The sequence below is a fragment of the Rattus norvegicus genome, chromosome 2 (assembly GCF_036323735.1).
Source record: "Rattus norvegicus strain BN/NHsdMcwi chromosome 2, GRCr8, whole genome shotgun sequence".
Classification (NCBI taxonomy): domain Eukaryota; kingdom Metazoa; phylum Chordata; class Mammalia; order Rodentia; family Muridae; genus Rattus; species Rattus norvegicus.
Genome location: NC_086020.1, coordinates 99,435,601 through 99,459,187, shown reverse-complemented (window position 1 = coordinate 99,459,187; position 23,587 = coordinate 99,435,601).

The following is a 23,587-nucleotide window of genomic DNA, read 5'->3' as shown; positions in this document are numbered from 1 at the left end:
TGTCCTTTGTCTTACAGATGTTTTTCTGATCCACTTATTGTTTATTTTAGTACCTGAGCTATTGGAATGTGTCTCCTGGTCTAGCGAGTTCTAGGAAGTTCTCCACTTTGTCTGCTATTAGATTTACTGTGTCTGGTTTTACGTTGAGATCTGTGACCCATTTGGACTTGAGTTTTGTGCAGGATGATAGATATGGGTATTCTTGCATTTTTCTACAAGTGGACATCCAAGGTAGAACAGCACCATTTGTTGAAACAGCTTTCTTTTTTGCATTATAAGGTTTTCAATTTATCAAATATTAAGTGTCTGTAGGTGTTTGGTTTTGTTTCTAGGTCTTTGACTCTATTTTATTTTTTAACCTGTTTGCAATTTTTTTTTACTATTTTACTATTTTTCAGTAGTACAACTTGAAATCAGGGATGGTGGTAACTCCAGAAGTTCTACTATTTTACAGGATTGTTTTAGCTTTCCTGGATTTTTTATTTGTTTATGTGAAGTTTAGAATTGCTCTTTCAAGTCTGTAAAGAATTATAATTTTGATGGAAATTGGATTGAATCTGCAGATTGCATCTAGTAAGATGGCAATTTTTGACTATGTTAATACTACTGATCCATAAGCAGGGGAGATCTTTCAATCATCACATGGAATTGCTTTAATTTTCTCTCCATTTAATTTACTGTTGGCCATTGGCTTGGTGTATACTACCTTTATTGTGTTTAGGTATGTACCTATGTAACCTTCTATTCCTGATATGTCAAAGATTTTTAACACGAAGGGATATTTGATATTGTCAGTTTGGATCTACTGTGATAATTATATGATTTTTTGCTTTCAGTTCATTGATATGGTGGGTTACATTAACCATCATTAAATCACTGTAGAAGTGGACTTCATCATGTTAGATGATGTTTTAATGTGTCTTTTGATTAAGTTTGCAAGTATTTTATTGAGTATTTTTACATCAATATTACTAAGATAAAATGGTCTGGAGTTATCTGTCTTTGTTGAGTCTTTATTTGGTTTAAGTATCAAGATGACAGTGGCTTTATAGAATGCCTATAGGAATGTTCTTTTTGTTTCTATTTTGTAAATTTGTTGAGGAGTAAGTTTAGTTGAGGAGTATTTGTCATAGTTGTTCTTTGAACATTGGTAGAATTCTGTGCTAAAACAATATGTGCCAGGGCTTTTGTTTGTTGGGGGACTTTTGTTTGATTGCTTCTGTTTTCTTAGAGTCTGGAATGTGGGCAGAGGGTAGTGTCCTCTGATTTCTCAGGACTGTCCACACTTTTGAGGGTCCAGCTCTCTTCCCTATGGGGTTTCGGTACAGAGAGCTGCTTGACAAGTTCATTTCAGACTGGAACTTCAGATACCTGCTGCTGACTGCTCCTACATTCCTGTGTCCAAAGGCACTGTGCAGTTTCCTCTTGGGCCAGGGATTTGGGCAAATATGGGCAGAAGTGGCAGTCTGTCCTGCAGTCTCTGGATGGTCCACACTTCTGGGTGTTCAGATCTCACCCCCATGAGTCTTGGTAGCAGGGAACTATGGGATGAGATCAGTTCAGTTCTGAGCACCGCCAGAAACCAGAAGTGCCCTGTCCCAGAGGACTTCTGACTTTGTGTGCCCTGAGTCCACCAGGCAGGTCACTTGGAGCAGAAAAGTTGTCTTACCTCTACTCTCAGGTGTATAGACCCTCCTGGTGACTGTCATTCAGCTCCCTGCTCAGGCAGGAATCAAGGAAGTGTTCTGCCCCTTATTGGTCCTAGGTCCCTGCACCCAGGGGGCAAAAATGGCACTAGGTGATACCCTTTTGGGTCCGGTATGTGGGCAGAATGTAGTCTCCTCAGATTTCTCAGGAGTATCTGCACTTCTAAGGGTCCACCTCTCTCCCCCATGGAATTTGGGTTCAGGGATCTGTTTGACCAGCTCAGTTCAGTTCTGGGTGCAGACCAGAACCCTTGATTTGACTTCTTTAAGTTGTACCTGTGTCTCTTTTTTTGCTTTTTTCTTTGTTAATTTGGATCCTGTCTTTTTGTCTAATTGGTTTGGCTAAGGGTCTGTCTTTATTCATCTGTTTATTTTCTTTCTGACTTCTACTATTAAATTACTGTGTGGGTTTGAAGTGTGGTTTAAAATTTAGTTATGTTTCTTTTACACATATGGATGCCCTTGCATTCAAGGCATAGAGTTCAGAATTGATATATCTTCCTGATTAATTTTCCTTTTATTAGGTGTGAAGTTCCCCTTTCCATCTCTTTTGATTAATTTTGGTTGAAAGCCCATTTTATGATATATTAGAATGGCTACTCAAGCTTGCTTCTTGAATCTGTTTGTTTGAAAAGCTTTTTACAGCCTTTTACTCAGAGGTAATATCTATCTTTGTTGGTGAGCTGTATTCATTGTACACAGCAGAATTATTGATCCTGTGTTTACATCAATGCTGTTAGAATTTGTATTTTTTATTTGGAAATTGAGTCCATTGATATTGAGAAGTATTAATGCCCACTGATTACACACACTCAGACACACACACACACACACACACACACACACACACACACACACATGCTTTCCTTATTTTGATTTCATTTTATGGAATTATTTATTTCCTGTGTTTGCTTGTATGAAGTTAATCTCCTGGATTTGGAACTTTTCTTTAACATTTTTCTATTGTGATGGATTTATGGATAGGTATTGTTTAAATTTGGTTTTGATCTTGGAATATTTTTGTTTTCCTCTATCCAGGTTGATTGAGAGTTTTCCTAGGTATAGTAATCAAGGTTGGCATTTGATGTTTCTCAGAGGTTGTAAGTTATCTCTCCAGGCTTTTCTAGCTTTTAAAGTCTCTGTAGAAAAGTGTAATTCTGGTAGTCTGCCTTTGTATGATACTTGACTTTTTCCCCTTGCAGCTTTTGCAATTCTTTCTCTGTTCAGTAGATTTTGTTGTCTTTCTTTCTTTCTTTCTTTCTTTCTTTCTTTCTTTCTTTCTTTCTTTCTTTCTATCTTTCTTTCTCCCTTCCTTCCTTCCTTCCTTCCTTCCTTGCTTCCTTTGATTATTATATGGTGAGAGGATTTTCTCTTCTGGTCCATTCTAATTAATGTTCTGCAAACTTCTTGTATATTTTTAGGAATCTTGTTTTTTGGGTTTCAAAATTTTCTTCTACGATTTTGTAGAAAACATTTTCTTGTCCTTGGACCTAGACTCATCACACCTTCTCCTTTTCCTATTATTCTTGGGTTAATTCTATTTATAGCATCCCACTTTTTCTGTATGCTTTGTGTTGGGAATTTTCTAGATTTAATACTTTCTTAACTGATGTTTCATTTTCTTCTGCTCCCAAGATTCCACTTCCATCTCTTTTATTCTTGCAACCATTGTTTCTGTTCTCATTTCTAGATTTTCTATTTCCAGGATTTCCTAAGATTGTTTTTCCCTTATTGCTTCTATTTCTATCTTCAGGTCTTGAACAGTTTTATTCATTTCTTTCATCCATTTAATTATATTTTTCTGTATTCCTTTAAGGGATGTATTAGTATCTTCTTGAAAGGATTTCATCTGGTGAAAGTATTCTTATATTTCTTCAATAGATTTATTAATTTCCTCTTAAAGGAACCTATTGTTATGGTTGGCAGAGCCGTGGATAGCTAGATGTCCCCTCCTCTGCCATGCCTTTTTTACTACCATCTCTTGATTGCATCAAGAAGCTAAGTGAAATATACATCACATAAGTCGCAAAATTTTACTCTGCAGTGTTCTTATACAAAATTGGCATATAAATGAGCCAGACTCTATCCCAATTCTAATGCAATGTAGGAACATAATTTAAACTTTGAAAATACTAAAGATACTGAAATTACATTAGGTTTAAATATGATTTTAGTTATTTGTTTGGAAGATATGAGGGATTTGCTCCAACTGACGTCCACTTATTTAACTCAATATATAAGCAAGTAATCATTGTGGGTATACATGACATATATCTGGATGTACAAGCCACAGTTCACACATGGATTAATTATTAGAAGATAATTAATGGAGTCAGTTTTCTCCTTTCATCTGGGTTGGGGGCTTGAGCTCAGTTTGCATGACTCAGTTTTCACAGTCAGTTTACATACTGAAACTGATCACATGCTTTTCTCATGGAACCATCTTATTAGCCTGAAAAAAATATTGAAAGAAGTTCACTTTCATGCATGGGTCATAAAGTGTGTGCTTCCTACCATGAACTCATGACTCTAATAAGGACGTTATATTCTGTGTGTCTATGTAGTAATTGTAGTTTTGTGTAATATTCAAGTATATATACATGCATTTGCTATACATGTTGTACAATGACTTGTGCAGTTTTGCATATATATTCTGAGCACATTTATTTTGTATTTTAGGGGACAAGTACAAGATCTGTGTAGTTAATTTTACAGATCTTATCACAAGCTTCCAATACACAAGGGGATTATTTTTTAGCATGGTCTCTTGCTAACATTATAAACATCCTATTCTGAATGTAATCTATCACTTCAATCTTCCCAGTGCCTGTGAAATGTCTGCCTACTGCGTGCTTCTGTTTTTTCGAGAGTTGAGGGACATTCCCTAGAAACTATGGTCCTCAAATCCCCAAATGAATGGGTTTGAGCCCCAGTCTGACCCATATGTGTCTGGTACGGGTAAGCAACAGTTCTGTTGACTGAAGATTATTTTTTTATCAACACATCAATGATTTATGTCAAGAAAAAAATCAGTTGAACAATGTTATTGACATAAATCAACTCTCATAAAGCTAAATGCTTAATAATAAAATGCAAAAATATATTATACATTAATTATAAACTTTCATATCTATTAAATACCTTAAAAGTGTTGAAAGGTGATAAAATAGTTAATGATCACATGATTAAATTTTGGTGATGCTTGAATTGGAAGCTAATTACAATTCCACAGCAATTAAAAACCCATAAATTTTCAAATGAGAACCATTGTTATTCTGGCTTGATGGCAAACAACATACATGGAACGACTTCCTTACTATGCCAAGAACTGTTCTTGGCAATTTATATAGGATTTACTAGCTGTTTGCAATTGATTTTGATAATGACTTTAACTGTGCTTCCTACATTTTATTTGATGTTTTTGTTTTTGTTTGTTTCTTTCCCTTTACTGAAAATAGACTTTTTTCACCAAACATTAAGTATAAAGAGAGCCCAAAAGAGATTTCCATCATATTACCCTACATAAAAAAAGTAGGAACCAGAGGGGTCAAAGATACCAGAATGATAACGTCCACTGAATCACTGAGCTAGGATTTCAGGGGCTCAGAGAGACTGAAGTGGCAACCAAGGAGTCTGTATAGGTCCATGCTAGGTCTTTGCATGTATGTTAGGTTTGTAAGTTAGGTGTTTTTCTGAGACTTGAATAGTGGGAGTGGGGCTGACTCTGACTCTTTTGCCTGCTCTTGGGATCCTTTCCTCCTACTGGGTAGCCTCAACAAGCCCTGTTAAGGAAGTCTGTACCTTGCCATTTTGTATCTTGTTATGTCTTATTAGATTGATGTTCCTGGGAGACCTGCTCTTTTACGAAGGGAGACAAAGGAGGAGTGGATATGCCAGAACAGAGAGGTGAAGCTGTGTGTGGAAAAATGGAGGGAGGAAAAACTTATGGGGATTGATTGTATGAAAAAATAATTTCTAAAAAGATTTTTTCCAGCATAATATATCTTGATTATGATTTCCCCTCCATAGACTCTTCCAATTCTCCCACCTGCCCTCCCATCTCAGTCATTCCTTTTCTGTCTCTCACTAGAAAACAAAGAAGCATCTAAGGCATAATAATAAATGTCAAAAGATAAAACAAACACTAACCCTTCAGAGTTGGAGGATACAAGCTAACTGAAAGAAAAGATCCCAAGAGAAGGCACAAAACTCAGAGACCCACTCATTTGCACTTGGGAATTCCCATAAAACACTAAATTGATAGCCATAATATATTTGCAGAGGACCAAGTGCAGACCTGTGTAGGTCTGGTATGTTCTGCCTCTGTCTCTGAGATCCTATGAGCGTTACCCATACATATTTATAAGGCCTTGTTCATTGCTGTCCTTCATCCCCTCTGGCTCTTACACTCTTCCATGTCCTGTGCAGGGATCTCTGAGCCCTGAAGAGGATTTGATAGAGATATGGCTGAGTGTTCCAAGGCCTCTCGTTTTGCCCATAATATTTGGCTGTGTGTCTCTGTATTTGTTCCTATCTGCTGCAGGAAGAACCATTTCTGATGTTGGCTGAGCAAGGTGGTGATCCTTCCCTATAGCAGAATGTATTAGGAGTCATTTTATTGCTATAGTTAGTTTTTTCTTTCTCTCCTCCCTTCCCCCTCTCCCTTCTTTCCCTTCCATTCTTCCTCCATTCATTTCTTTCTTCCCTCCTCTCTCTGTTCTTTCTTTCCCTCTTTCTTTCCATTTTCTTTCTCTTTCTTTCTTTCTTTCTTTCTTTCTTTCTTTCTTTCTTTCTTTCTTTCTTTCTTCTTTTTCTTCCTTCCAAGCAGTAATATTTAGTTTTACGCTAGGTCCCTGGGCTCTCTAGATTCTGGTACTTGTAACCCAAACTGTATTGGATACAGATTCCAGCTCCAGGAGTGGACTACTAAATCAAATCAAACATTTTTAGGCTATTCTTGCAGGTTTTGTGCCACCTTTGTCCTAAGATATCTTTGATGCAGGACACCATTATATATCAAGGAATCTGTGGCTAGATTGATGCTGCTGTTTCTCATTTGGTCACATGCAGAGTAACTTCCTGTACCAAAGACATCGGAATGGAGGAGTGAAGAAGCCATGTAGGCAGCATCACAACTTCTTCAAATTCAGAGAGCTGTGCAGGTGCTGTCTTCAACAATGGGGTCTTGCTCTCAGTTTGTGGAGTGATCTAAAGTCTTGTCAACAACCTCCATTGTTTGGAGAACTCACTGAGACTCTTAGGCCCAAAACCTGATTAGATGTAACTCAATACCAGTATTTGACTCACTCTTTAGTGGCAAGATCTTATCTTCCTCTTCCTTGGTCCCTCACTCGGTCCCTTCTCCCCATCCCATTTCCACTTGATCCTTGCATTTCAGCTGTTACTTTATCCACTCATCACTGTATATTCTATTTCACTTTCTAACAACATCTATCCATACGCCCTAATGCCTTATTTTACATGTAACTTTGGTGGTGCTATGGACTGTAGCCTGGCCATCAGTGATTAAAAGATAATATTTACAAGTAATGAAAACATACCACATTTGTGTTTCATGTTCTAGGATAGAATTTCCTCAGGGTGGTTCTTTTATAGTTACATTCATTTACTTCCAAAAGTGATGATAACATTTTTTGCTTGGTTGGTGGGTTGGTTGGTTTTATTTTTAACAGCTGAGTAATACTTGGTTATATAAATAAGCCAAATTTTCTTTATCAATTTTTTGTTGTGGAACATATAGTTTATTTCCAATTTCTTTCTATTATGAATAGAGCTGCAGTGCCTCTGTGGTAGCATGGTGCATCCTTTTGGCATATTCTCAGGAATGATATAGTTTGTTTTTGAAGTAAATCAGTTCCTATCTTCCCGAAGAACTGGCACACTGATTTCCATGGTGGCTATATGAGGTTGAACTCTCACAAGCAATGGAGAAGTTTCTTTTTCTCCGATATCCTCAGCAAGCAATCACTTGTTTTATTGAAATTAGCCATTCTGCTAGGAACAAAGGTGAAATCTCAAGCTAGTTTTGATTTGCATTTCCCTCATGGCTAAAAATGTTGACCATTTTAGGTGTTTTTTAGACATTTGAGATTCCTCTATTGAGAATTCTCTGTTTAAATCTATACCTTATTACCTAATTTTGTGTCCTTTGCCATGAAGAAGTTCCTAAGTTTCATCGGTTCTCACATTATTGCCTGTTCTAATGCTATTCTGTTCAGAACTTCTTTTCCTATGCTATGAGTTCAAGGCTATTCTTGACTTTCTCTTCTACTAGGTTCAATATATTTGATTTTATGTTGACATCCAATGTGTATGCCTTAATCTCTTTAATTTCTCTCACTGACCTACCTAAGTACATATTGAGTCATTATTGAGAGATTGGGCACCTGTTGTTTTAAAAATATAAAAAATAAAACAGTCTTTTTATCCACTCTATGTCTGTCACTGCAGTGCCCCAAGATATCTGCTAGAAACACATCCCAACTTCATGGCAGCCCACACAATCTCCCAAATTCAATTCTCCACATGAAAGAACACACAACACAATAACCTTTGATCCAGTTGATAAGACATAATTGTCCACCTAAACATACAAAACCCTATATACATCCATCCCTCAAGAACATTCATAACAACCTGTAAATACAGAGTGGAATCCTAACGTCAGCCTCCATGTTCTCACTGCCGCAGCTTCCTTCACATTCTTCCTGTCTCTCCTTCCTTTCTGTTCTAGTCTCCTCCCCTCCCCTCAATCTCTTCTGCTACCCATTCTTCCTTCTCATACAATGATAGGCCTCATTCTATGTTGTACGTGCCCTCACCTGTATCACACTATCCTACATTCCACCCTTTTTTCTAATTAAAAAAAAGTTTCTCTCAAATATAAGCTAAGCATAACTATTTTTATTTTGTAATTAAAAGCATAAAATATATCTAACACCCAGTCCAAGACTTTATCAGTTAAACAGAACATTTAGTTTTCCATTCCAAATTAAGAAAGGTCTAAAATCTATGTTATATCCTTGTTAGCTTGTATACTATGTGATAACTATCCAATAAAATGTGTATTTTCAGAATTAAACAGTCTGATAGGCTATGAGACTATAATCAGTCTTCAACCCTGCCTGAAATTTGAGAATGACCAAATACCTATGCACACACGAAGCCTAACATAGCTTCCAGAACTGAGAGGTTGTAGAGACAAATCACCACTAGCACAGTCTTCTGTTAGCAACATGTGAGCACATGTCTTTAGTCTTCTGGCCCAAAATCAACTGATAGACTCTTGAAATGTAGATTTTTGAAGGGCTGATCATCCTGTCTTGGCAGAGTTTATCTGTCAAGTATTCTGCATAATTTGTCCTTTTCTGGACAGTATTAGTCTGCAGATGAAACAGGCAGTTTTGTCTAGTGGCTGCCAAGCCAAAAACTATTGCCTCACCTGGAGGTAGAGATGTTCAAATTCTTTATTAAATCCGCCAGAGGGAAACTGTTAGGAGCTGGTATGATTCAAAAAAAGATAAATAATTTTAAGTCTCATATCTAGTGATTTCTGACATTTTTAAAAGAAACATCTATCTATCTATATAAGGCAATCTGGACTGTTGTCTTTATATCTTAAATATCATCTTGAAAGTATTCTCACAAACTCAGAGCCATCACTTTGTTATTTAGCAGTTACCTCACAAGTGTAATCAACTCAGAAGTTTGTAATGACATCAATAGAAGGACTGCCTCTAAACCTTGTACTTATAAACTTTTTAAACAAATAAATTCTATACCAAAGCAAAGATATGTTTTTAGTTTAGTTACCAAATGAGATTATAACTGTACAGCTCAATCTTGCTAATTACTCCCTGTTAATTTACAACCTTTTCTAGATTTCTCATAAAACAATCTTAGAATAACCATTTTAGCACCCCCAAAGTCCAGGGAATTAGAGCAACGACTCTTCTCTAACTTCTTCAAGCTGTACATAGGCGTTGAAATATCCTTAGAGATATGGGTGAAGAAGAATGAAGCAAATGCTGTAGCCACATGTGTCCTGACTGGACCCAGTTGAAACTTCTTGAGACCAGGAATCCAAGTAGGCACACTCTGTAAAATACAACTCTCAAGACAAAAGTTTAGAATTGAGATATTTTTTCGTTTGATTCTCCTAAATCTAGTTTTTCAGGAGGTCTACCTCTCTCAAATCTGACCAGTACGACTCTGTGAGGTTTCCAGAGACTAATCACACTTTTTAAAAACACAAAGACAAAATCTTTCTCCTAAAATACTGTGTTCCTTAGTCTCTAACCAGAAAAGCTTGTATCTTGCACTTTCTCCCAGAGTAATAATATAACCATAAAACTCAAAGTCACACCCACTATGAAGATTAAACAATTTTTCAAAAAGTAAGTAAACTAAAAAATAGTGTTAAACAATGAGTCTGATAGGCTTTGTACTACCAGGAAATTAACCCAAAATTCCTGTGGAGCCCATGTTAAGAGAATCTGAACTTTCTGTTGTGGTAAATATCAAAAATAACCACAAATCCTCGCTATCCAGTATCAACGAACAATATGGCCCTTAGCGGAGTAATTCATAAAACAAACTAATCACCTTCTATTTAATTGCTTATTAGGTAATTTATGAAATCAGGACTTTAGCCCAAAATATATCCTTCTTTTAAGCTTTCTATCCAGAACCACAGATTTTATTTAACATTAATACCCTAAATATATATCTGTAAAACTCTCTAACCAGAGCCACAGATTTTATTTAAATTTAATAACTTGTAAATATCATAATACTCTACTTAGAGTCAGTGACTAATTTTTCCCTATTTAAGTTCCAAACCATGGATAAAAATCCCCATGTGACTAAGGTAATCTCTGTACTCTCTTCTTTTAAAAAACACTTAATCACTTTCTAATAATACCTGTCATTAAGAAGTAGCTTGTGTAACTTGGTTTTCAACTCAAAATTCCTGTGGAGCCCACGTTAGAAGGAATATGAGTATCCTGAAAGACTTTCTTTAAAAAGTAGCTTTTAATCTCCGACTCCCTGACCTGCCATTACTTATCACACAGCAGGGGACCTGCATCCTCCCATCATAGTTTGGTTCTGTGTTTCTTTGTTTAATGTGCTCACACTTGAGAAATCATGTGACTAACACGGCGCTGGCCTCGTCTTACTTAGAAAATAAAACTTTCCCTCAACTCTTAGGATTACTAGTGGATTCTCGCCCATCATGCTAATTCTCCATCTTTTGTTGTAAAAATATAAAAAAATAAAATGCTGTCTTTTATCCCCCACTAGGTCCGGTACCACAGTGCCCCAAGATACTGATAGATATTTTAATCTCGGTCAGCAAAGTGTCTCATCCGCTCTGCTCCATCCCATATTAACACTGCCGAAGGCCTCTCTCTGGGCCTGGCAGCAATCTCTCTAGCTATCTAGTTCCCAAGGCAGATTTTCCTGCCAGAAAGACACATCCGTGGCGACACAGAGTAGCCACCACATACTCTCTTGAACTTAAATCTGTACATGATAAAACAAACAACACAATAACCTTTGATCCAATTGATAAGATATAATTGCTCACCTAAACATACAAAGCCCTATACACCTCCATGCCTCAAGAGCATTCATAACAACTGTAAATACACAGAGTGGAATCTTAACGTCAGGTTCCATGTTCTCTCCACCACAGCTTCTCTCCTGTCCCTCCTGTCTCTCTCTCCTTTCTGTTCCAGTCTCCTGACCTTCCCTCAAACTTTTTTTCCCATCCATCTTTTCTTCTCGTCCAATGACAGGCCTCATTCTTTCTTGTACCTGCCCTCACCTGTATGACATCATCCTACAGTCACCTTTGTGTTGTTCCTGATTTTAGTAAAATTGCTCAGAATTTTGCTACATTTAAGTTGATGTTGGCTATGGGCTTTTTGTAATATGACTATATTTTTTGGCTGTATATCCCTAGTAACCCTAATCCCTCCAGAACTTTTGTCACTGTGGGTGTAAGATTTTGTCCAAAGCCTTTTCAGCATCTAATGAGAAGATCATGTGGTTTTTGCCTCTCGGTTTTGTTTATGTGATGGGTTACATTTATTGATTCATATATGCTCAGCCATTTCTGCATCAATTTATATTTTATCATAGCTTTCATTGTGCATCCTACATTTTATTAAACATTTCTTGTACAATTAATATTTTAAATATTTTGCCACAAAATATGCTCAATGCAGCCTGTTTTGTCAATAGATCCTAAAATAAAATTGTCCAAGAAATTCTCAGGGCTCACTCAATGAATATGTACACTATTCTCCAGGAACAAAATATTACCTTTCAAATATCTTATATTCATTTTGTACTGTATAGTATCCATAGCATAATATCAGTCATCCCATCTTGCTAATTGAATAGAAGTTTTACTTATTCATTTTATTTTACAGGATAATTTCTGTGAGTTTTGCATGATAGTCAAGTTCTTCTATGTTAGCTTGCTCTCATTTTTCCTGTATTACCTATCTCGTAATCCAGACATCATATGCTTAATTCTTGCTTCTGTCTCTAGTCTCTGAAAAACAAGTGCCAGTTCTTTATCATCTAGTTGCTAATATCATTTAATACACACTAGATTCACAAGTAGCCATTGCTTATTTGAACAAATTTCACTTCCCCCTTTAAATTAATATTTTAATGGTAATATTTAGAGGTAACATAATTTTCAGAAATTGTCTTTCTCTCTATTCCAAAAAGAATCCCTTGTGGTTGAGTCAGATTTTTGTCTTCTCTAAACACACAGAGCAATATGGTCTGTAGCCAAGGAAACTAACACACTATAGGGATTTCTGAAAGATCGAATATTGCTGTTCAGAACTGTACCGATGGCATCATACGTATCTCATTGACAGTTAAACGCTCATCAACTGGTAATGATGACTGCTAGTAACTTTTGACACAGATTAGATAGCTATGCTGGAATCTAGAAGAAAAAAGTATTTGAGTTCAGTATAAAATCTTGGGAGTCAATTCCACTTCATGTTGTTCACAGACTGGACCCTCCAATGAATAGATGGCTCCAAAAATAAACACATTGTTTTTGCACAAATTTAAATACTTTTTATTTATGATTTATGTGGGTATGTTTTAGTGAACTACTCGACACTTTATTTGCTATTACAACCTACTTTTCAAAGCGGCAAAACTATTGCTGAACCATGCACAAAAAAATAGGCATCAGAAAAATCAATTCCTCTACACAGCATTCCCATCTCAGAAGCTAAATTTAAAATGTTTAGCCTTATTTATTATTCTATTTATAAAATAATTACATTGATAAAGAGTTTTCCTGTGAAAATGCTATGAGTATTAAACATATACAGTAGAAATTCAAGTTTTCTTTATTCAACATCTTCCACACACAGTAGGACTGATAACCCATCTGAACTTACATACTGTGATACCCATGCGCAAGACTTACACAGGTTTAATATAAAGAAAAATTCCATCACTGCAAAGGAGGAGCAGATACAAAGTCTCCTTCTTAACCAAGAAGCTGTTTGAAATTGATACCTGAGGGGAAGGAAAAATCAGTTTTTTTTCCCCAATGGAGTGACAGTGGGTGTATCAACCACATTTCAGTGCTGACCGCATGCTAGAATACTGAATACTTGTCCAAAAACAGAAGACTCTATGCTTGTTTTTATATATGCTTTTCTGTTTGCCGTGTTATTCTTTGTCACATTGTTTTCTATTGGTTTTGATTTCCTCCGGGAGATATTTTTTTTTGAAAGAGACAAAGAACTTGAAGTTAGGCAGGTAGGGAGGTGGGAAGAATTGGGAAGGGAAAAGAAGTGTGATCAAAACATACTGTATGCAAAATAAAATTCATAAAACTGATAATTTCTGAAGTAAGTGGAATACATTGAACTTTTTTTTAATATGGCAAATAGTATTAGGATAACTAATCATTTCTGTCTTATAATCTGTGCTTATTTACAGGATCCCTGACTAGGTTTTTAATTTTCTTATGAAATGAAGTTAGCTAAGTACTCAACTGTAAATAATCTGGTCATCAATAATATTGGATTTCTTTAAAATATGCCATATATCACTGCTGAGTACACAGTATCCTTTTTATGGTCATTCTCAAGAGAAGATGCCTGACTTAATTTTTCCTAAACAATGATTATTAAATTTTATAAACTGAAAGAATGTTAATTATTTGTTGTAGATTCTTGAGAACCTTTTGTTCATCATTTGTCTTTTATCCTGATATACATAGTTTAATTACTCAGTGTACATTGTATGATTAGAATGTTTGTAATTAAAGAAACTGGAAGATTTATAATAATATGTCATCAAAACATTGAAACTTAGTGTTAACCCTCAAAGTCAAAATATCTACTTTTAAAGTAAATTGTGAAGTTAAATATGTTTCATTTAAATAACCAGAAATTATGTCTCCTATTGTAAATACTCTATTTTGTTGTCAAATAAGTGAAGGAAAAAGTGATTGTAAACATTTTACATTTAACTGGTGAAAGAATTGGAGAGCTATAGAGATGATTCAATTACTAGAATAATCTCTTGCACCATGTTATTATGTTAGAATATTTAAAAAATTCTTTAAGGATTCTCACAATAAAAGTAAAAAATAATTAATCTGATACATAGTAATCTAGTGAAGATCTTCTCCATAGTACATCCTTTTGCTCTCATTATACTTTGAAAATTGTGAACTTACCAAGAAGTATGTTTTATATATTCACCAAAGCAAGGATACATGAATTCACAAATTAATCAGATACAAATTAATGGTTTTGAGGTAGAAAAAGATCTGTAATACACAAAAATGGCAGAACCTCTTCTTTTCTGAAAACAAACCTCCTAATAATTCTCCAGTTGTGGTTCATTTTTACGGATCAATCTAAAAATTTAAATCTGTGAAAATCAAACAAAGATCCTTAAAATGCTGCTGACCCTGTGTTCCACAGATTTTCCTCATTTCCTTCTCCCGACTCTATGTGTAGAACTGAGCTAGTACCATAGGAGACAGCAACTCATCACAGCTCAACATCCTTCTCTAAAATGCTGTATTGCATAGTCACACTTGTATTTCTTTTTGCTCTCAATTTATGAACTAAACATTATCAGAATACAATTGATTTCCTTATTAATTAAATGATTTTTACCTCCATGATTGGTTGGTATAGATCCTAGTTGTCACATATAATGGTACTTATCATTACGCATAAAAATTGTTGAGATACGTTGATTAAGAGTTTAGTCTTTACCAGAGATCAAAATTGCAAAAATAGATAAATTTAATTATCACAACCTAATGATTATTCTATGCATTACTGTGCAAATGTTATTACACATTTTTTCTAATATATCTCTTAATTTCTTCACTTGAAAAGAACTTTTACCCCATAAGTTCCACTGAAAAGTTAAAGTTCAATTCTACCAAAATTCTTTTTGTGAATCTGATGTTACATTTGTATACAGATCAAGGTTAAAGGATTACTGGCAGGGCCTTAGATGAAAGACTTCACACCCAGCATGAATGATGGCTTCTCCAAAACAATGTGGATAAACCTTCTCTTCCGTTCATATCTGCTACTCCACACAGCTTGTCATCTTCTCAAATCCTAGTGGCAAATCGGCATATAAATGGTGAAAGCAAGGAAAGGCAGGAGTCTCAGATGACGGTCCAATTTTCCTCCTCCTTTGTAAGGTGGAATGTTAGCACTCTACCGTCTGGATAGTCTCTTACAGGCAAGCAAAACAGTTCTATAGTGGTCGCTGGATGTTCTGCTGGTGGGTAGATTTGTTCAAATTTGTAAGGGTAATTTGATATTCAACAATAATTTGTTAAATAGGTTTAGCTGGTTAAAAGGAGTAAGTGAATCCTAACAGTTTTGATTATATGTCAGTATTGTTTAGTGTCATGTACCAAAACTACAAATGATACAAAATTCTACCAAAAAATTTTCCAATGAGGTACTCACATCCTAAATAGTCACTGAAATTATAATGGATATGAAGCAAAGTCACGTATGCTATGATTTATATAAGATAGTTTATAGAACATGAAAAGTGGTTTCATTTACTATATTTTGAAAGATTTTTGAGGTAGACACATGGTAAACAGACATAAACTGAGATAATGCCCTGATTTGAGCTATACTTGATGTGCCCTCACACTCCAGAACTTACCCGTTTATATGTGGAAGACAGATTCCAAAATAATGCAGAAATATAAAATTGAACTTTTGAATAGCTCATCTTCAGGTAAGTCATGCTCACTGATCACTGAGGTTTTCAGGTCCTGTCCAAAACAGTGTGGAGACTGCTTCCAGCCTTTACTTTTGCTCATTGTTTCTTATAGAGTCGTCACCACAGCAATGGAAATGACTTTTAGCATTTTTTTTAGCTTCCTAATAAATTTGAAGTAAGTGTGGGTTTCTTGAAGAGGAGTCATAGGGTTTCTATTAGAGATTTTGGTTCAAAAGAAGTCAAAACTATCTGTTTTCTCTCTTGGTAGAGTGATAGAATATATGTCACTTTCCCTATGACAATACAACTTTTAGAAAATATATCATTTCACTGATGAAATAAAACTGAAAAAATTTCAGGAATGGGTATATAGATACTCTTTCTGAAAACTTCCATTCATTAAAAATTCTACTACAGATACTCTATTGAAGCTAAATATTTGTATTCCCACTTAAAAATTTCACCTGAATAATTTCTTATCTATAAAACATTTGAACCCAACAAATTACCATTTATATAGAAGTTATATCCTTGTATTCACTGTATATTAACATAATATTTCATTTTATTGGTTTTTGTTTTTTTCTACTATTTAAAACATATCTTTAATTTAGAAATAATCATATCATTTATATTCATTTTATAACATAATTCATCCTTACTAATTATGAGTGGGGATCTCGGTTTTCTGGAAATACTTATCAAATGTAAAATTTCACTGATATTGATGGTGATGATAAGGATAGTTTTACTTGTATTGTGCCCTCCTTTTCTCCCAACTGGTTGGTGCTATGATTTGAATACTCTCCCCAAAGTTCAAATGTAGAACATTTAATTCCTATTAAGCAACATTTTTGACAGTGGCATTCATAAAAGCTCCAATGAACAGGTAAACACTATTATCATGGATCATGCTTGGTAACAGGGCAATGGTGTACGGAAGAATTCAGTTTCCTTTCTCTGTCATGTGAAGGTTCTGACACACAATGGTAGTGATATACAAAGAGACTTGGTTTCCCCAGATGAGTAAACAAACCATTTGTATATATTGTGTGTCCATTTAACTACCACTAAGAGTTTAGCATCTTCTCATGTGGTAAAACTCTAAGTATACCAACAACTTATTGTATTTGCACCCTAGGTGCAATTTTTACCACTCCTTAGAATTAGGCATTTGTTGACCAACATGGTGGACTATTGAAGCTTAGTTAGAATGTATAGTCCACTTTAGTCACAATATCAAGATGCTAGACATCCTCAGCATGAACTCTACTTGCCCCTTCAACTTTGTAATATGTGTAGTATTGATACTATAAATTTTCGAGACAACTAAATTGAGGGTAGAAACCATATAGCTTTGCGGAATAGAAAGAGGTGAGTTGGATTCTTTGACTCTGTATTTCCTTTCCATGTGATCTCTATGTTTAGTTCTGGGCCAGTATACAGACATGCCATATAGGAATGAGGATAGCAACAGTCTTACGACTCCTTTTCAAATTTGAAACACTAGAACTCCAAATCCAGGAATAATACTCTTTTACTTGGATGAGATCACTACAGTTCACTTTCATTGGGGAATATCTACAGACTTCTCCCCTCCAAGAAGGTGACCCCTACTATCAGGAATTAGAGGCCACCTCTCTTAGAATGTATTCACCTAGACCCTAAGATCTGGCTGACAAATGTTTACCTTATTTTGCCTCCAATACATATTGTAAAAACTGCATATCCTTTGATCTTTATGTTCTCTCTTACTGAATTAATAATTATTAATAAATACAAAGAGCAATAAAATAAAATAAATATGCAGCATTGCTTGTATTATGCCCTTCTAGAGAAGATGACATTTTTGTTTAAACTCTCAGTTCCATTTGCCCCCTCTTATCTATATTATCTGGGTTATAAGAGAAGATGTATACCTTAATCAAAATTTATTTGTCCAATTCCAGTATAGTGTAACCTATATAATCCCTGGAAAATTAGCATCTCAGTCAGTTTAATATTTCAAAACCAGAACACACCAAGACAAAATAAACAGTACATTTACTTAACAGTAGGTTTTCAATTCTCAGTGTTGCTTTACTCTCCTCTCTCTCTCTCTCTCTCTCTCTCTCTCTCTCTCTCTCTCTCTCTCTCTCTCTCTCTCTCTCTCTCTCCCCTCCCTCCCTACCTCTGTTCCACCCCTCTCTCCCAAACATGGACACACACACACACACACACACACACACACACACAAACACACACACACACACACAATTTCTACCTATGAACATCTATGAAGAAACCAAGTACCATCAAATTGCATTTAATTTGATAGTCACAGGTATCCAGAAGGGAGATATTAGTTATTTTCCAATTATTAAGAGCTCTTTGATGATCCAATCCCACAGTTGTTTTCTGATTACAAAGAATACATCAATTGTCTTCCCTTGACAAAGGAAAAAGCCTATTAACCCCTTCCACTTATCTGCTAATTTAACCTAAAATATATGGATATTGTTTCTTTTCAAACATATTTCTAAAGGTTGTTGTCTATTATTTTAGATGTCAAAACTCCAGCTTTTTCTGGTTATTATTTATGTCTGCTCATATTGGCAGGCCAAACATCTAGTGATTCTAATTAAATGAATTGAGTTGACACTGCTCTACTGACCTTTTCTATCTCCTAAGAACAACTACTTGGTTATTTTTTCCTCCTTCTTCTCCCTTTCCCATGCCAAATCTCTCTTGACATTTCACATTTTACTTGCACCAACTTTTACATTGTCTATTTTCTTAAACTGTATCAGTCTTATTTTCTATGAGTACCCTTCCTCACATTTTTATATTTTTTGCTTTTTTTTTCTCCCTGGCTGTGATCCAATCTATCCTTTCATATATATTATAAAATTATAATACATAATTTTATATAAATTAATATAAATATAGTATATGTTATATTAATATATATAATTATATATATATAATTTTCAAATGAGTTATTTTGTGACTATAAGAGTGTTCCAATGATAATGAGTTGAGGTTTGCTGTGTGTCCAGCAGAGGGAAGGATGTAATAGGGAGTCTAGAGAAATCATGGTTTTCATGGAAGGTGCCCCCCCCCACAACATTAATTCTGTATTTTCAATTTTTTTACATGTTATTCTCCTGCTGTGTTGCTCCTGTACACTGATGGGTAAGAAAAGTGGCTTACTGATGTTGTTTTTCTGTACTGCTCTTAGTTACATAGGATATATTTATCCGTTTCTGCTGTCATCAGGTTTTTTGTTGCCTTTTAAGTCTTCATTTCTCCAGTTCTTTATTTAAGACAGGTTTGCAATATTTTGTCAGCTGTTTGTGAAGGCAAAATGAACGGTGCTGACATTCCTTTTTGTCAAGTGTCAAATTTTTGAGGATCCTTCCTGTGATTTTTTTTTTTTTAGAAAGGGAAATGTATGTTTGAATGTATAAAGGCAAAACTGATCCAAGCTTCTACATCAATATATTATCCGATAAACTCTCACATGATTCTTATTTGATTGTTTAATGTTTAGAGACATGTAGTATTATAAACTTAGTTGACTGCTTGACCTACTATAGAATTATAATAACATTTTACATATGTCATCTTCTTTGAGTATCACATCAACACTGTAAAGGAAGTAGTGCAGAGATTGCTGTTATGGATTATAGATGGAAAAAGGGATTATAGAATAGTTGTAACATCTTCAAAGCCAAGCAGTTAGAAAGAAATTAGGTTTGGAATGCATTGGGTCACTGCATTTATTCAAAATTCACTGCTTTTCCAAATAAGTTTAATTCAGGCTGCTATGATAAAAATACCACTTGTATCAAAAGTATTTCTCTCTCTCCTCTCTCTATCTATCTATCTATCTATCTATCTATCTATCTATCTATCTATCTATCTATCTATCTCTTAATTTTTGAGATGCAGAGCCCAAAGATACAAGGTCAAAGTGTGGAAAAGCAAGCAGAGCACTGTGGTCAGCTTTATAGAAATATAAATTCTAATTATGTTGGCTCAACATATAGGATATAATTCCCCCCTTATTCACCCTCTACCTAGTAGTGTGATGTTGTGGTAGTAGAGAGCACACCGATTGGAGGTACATAAATATTTCTATCATGGCCTTTCAAATATAACATTTATTTCTGTTTTTTTTTTACTTTTTTATTTTATTACATATTGTTTTATTTAAATTTCAAATGTTATTCACTTTCCCTGTTTCCCAGACATAAGCCCCCTATCCCATCACCCTCCCCTTCTTCTATAAGAGTGTTCCCCTCTCCACTCTAGCCTCACTTTCATCCCCTGGCATTCCCCTACACTGGGGGTCCAACCTTGGCAGGAACAAGAACTTATCCTTCCATTGGTGCCCAACAAGGCCATCCTCGGCTACATATGTAGCTGAAGACATGGGTCAGTCAATGTATAATCTTTGTGGAGTGGTTTAGTCCCTGGGAGCTCTGGTTGGCTGGCATTGTCATTCTTATGGGGTTGCAAGCCCCTTAAGCTTCATCAATTCTTTCTCTATTTCCTCCAACAGCAGTCCAGTTCTCAGTTCAATGGTTTGCTGCTGACATTTGCTTGTCTTTGAAATGCTTTGGCTGTGTCTCTCTGGAGACATCTATATCCTGTTTCTATCAGCATGCACTTCTTAGCTTCACCAATCATATCTAGTTTTTTTCATATATATATATATATATATATATATATATATATATATATATATATATATATATATATGCCACATGTGAGGCAGGCTCTGAATGGTTATTCCTTCAGTCTCTGTTCTAAACTTTGCCTTCATACCCCTCTTTGAATATTTTTTGTTCACTCTTTTAAGAAGGACTGAAGCATCTAAATTTTGGTCATCCTTCTTGAGCTTCATATAGTCTGTGGATTGTATCTTGGGTATTTCAAGCTCTTGGGCTAGTATTCCCTTATTAGTGATTGCATACCATGTGTGTTTTACTGTGATTGGGTTACCTCACTCAGGATAATATTTTCTTTTCTAGTTCAACCCATTTGCCGATGAATTTCATGAAGTCATTGTTTTTGATAACTGAGTAGTACTCCATTGTGTAGATGTACCACATTTTCTGTAACCATTCCTCTGTCGAAGGGCATCTGATATTTTACACCTTGTGGCTATTATAAATAAGGCTGTTATGAATATAGTGGAGCATATGTCTTTGTTGTATGTTGGAGCATCTTTTGGGTATATGCCCAGGAGAAATATAGCTGGGTCCTCAGGTAGTAGAATGTCCAATTTTCTGAGGAATCTCTAGATTGATTTCCAGAGTGATTGTACCAGTTTGCAATCCAACCAACAATAGAGAAGTGTTCCCCTTTCTCCACATCCTTTGCCAGAATGTATTGTGACCTGAGTTTTGATCTCAGTCATTCTGACTGGTGTGAGGTAGAATCTCAGGGTTGTTTTGATTTGCAGTTTCCTGATGGCTAAGGATGTTGAGCCTTTCTTTCAGTACTTCTGAGTCATTTGATGTTCTATAGCAGAAAATTCTATGTTTAGCTTTGTACTCCATTTTTAATAGGGTTATTTGGCTCTGCTAAGTCTAACTTTTTGAGTTCTTTGTATATTTTGGATATTAACTTTCTATCAGATGTAGGATTTGTAAAGATATTTTCCCAATCTGTTGGTCGCCATTTTTCCTAATGACAGTATCCTTTTCCTTACAGAAGTTTTGCAGTTTTATGAGGTCCCATTTTTCAATTCTTGATCTTAGAGCATAAGTCAATGGTGTTTGATTCAGGAAAATTTCCCCAGTGCCCATGTGACCCACACCAGCTCCTAGGTTCTGTAAATTCTCTGTAAAGTCCTTTTCGTTGCTACCTGGTGGATTTCAGCCCCAAGTTTAATTATTTCCTGGCTTTTAGTCCTCTTGGGTATATTTGCTTCTTTTTGTTCTAGGGCTTTTATGTTTGCCATCAAGCTGATACTGTATGTTCTCTCCTGTTTCTTTTTGGAGGCTCTCAGAGCTATGAGTTTTCGTCTTAGCACTGATTTTATTGTATCCCATAAACTTGAGTTTGCCTTGCCTTCATCTTCATTACATTTCAGTCTTTAATTTCTTTCTTTATTTCTTCCTTGATCAAGTTATCATTGAGTAGACCAGTGTTCAGCTTCCATGTATATCTGGACTTTCTGTCAGTTTCTCTTTGTTTTTTCTTTTTCTTTTTCTTTTTCTTTTTTTGTTATTGAAGACCAGGCTTAGTCCATGATAATCTGATAGGATGCATGGGATTATTTCTATCTTCCTGTATTTGTTGAGGCCTGTTTTGTGACAGATTATATGATCAATTTTGGAGAAGGTACCATGAGGTGCTGAGAAGGTATATCCTTTTCTTTTAGGATAAAATGTTCTATAAATATATGTTAAGTCCATTTGGTTCATAATTTCTGTTAGTCTCTCTATGTCTCTGTTTAATTTCTGTTTCCATGATCTGTCTATTGATAAGAGTTGTGATTTGAAATCTCCTACTATTAATGTGTGAGGTTCAATGTGAGATTTTAGCTTTAGTAAGCTTTCTTTTAGGAATGTAGGTACCCTTTCATTTGTAGCATAGATATTTAGGATTGAGAGTTCCTCTTGGTGGATTTTTCCTGTGATGAATATGAAATGTTCTTACTTATCTTTTTTGATAACTTGTGGTTGATATTTGATATTAGAATGACTACTCCAGCTTGTCCCTTGGACCATTTGCTTGGAATGTTGTTTTCCAGCCTTTTACTCTCAAGTGTGTCTGTATTTGTCTCTGAGGTGTGTTTCTTTTATGCAGGAACATGCTGGGTCCTCTTTACATATATAGCCTGTTGGTCTATGTCTTTTTATTGGTGAATTGACTCAATTGCTATTAAGAGAGATTAAGGAATAATGATTGTTGCTTCCTGTTATTTTTGTTGTTAGAGGTGGAATTATGTTTGTGTGTCCTTCTTCTTTTGGTTTCCTTGCAAGGAGATTATTTCCTTGCCTATTGTATGGTGTAGTTTTCCTCTGTGTGTTAGAGTTTTCCATCTAGTATCCTTTGTAGGACTGGATTTGTAGAAAGGTATTGTGTAAATTTGGTTTTATCATGGAATATCTTGTTTTCCCCATCTATATTAATTGAGAGTTTTGCTGGATTTAGAAGCTTGAACTGGCATTTGTGTTCTATTAGGATCTGAATGAAATCTGCCCAGGATCTTCTGGCTTTCATAGTCTTTGGTGAGAAGTTTGGTGTAATTTTGATAGATCTGCTTTTATATGTTACTTGACCTTTTTGCGCTTAAGGCTTTTAATATTCCCTCATTGTTTTGTGCCTTTGGTGTTTTAACTGTTATGTGACAGGAGGAATTTCTTTTCTGTTCCAAGCTATTTGGATATCTGTATGCTTCTTGAATATTTATGGGCATCTCTTTCTTTAGATTAGGGAAGTTTTCTTCTATAATTTTGTTGAAGATATTTACTGGCCCTTTAAATGGAGTCTTAACTCTCTTCTATATCCTTTATCCTTAGGTTTGATCTTCACATTTTTGCCTTGGATCTCCTGGATGTTTTGGGCTAGGACTTATTGCATTTTACAAT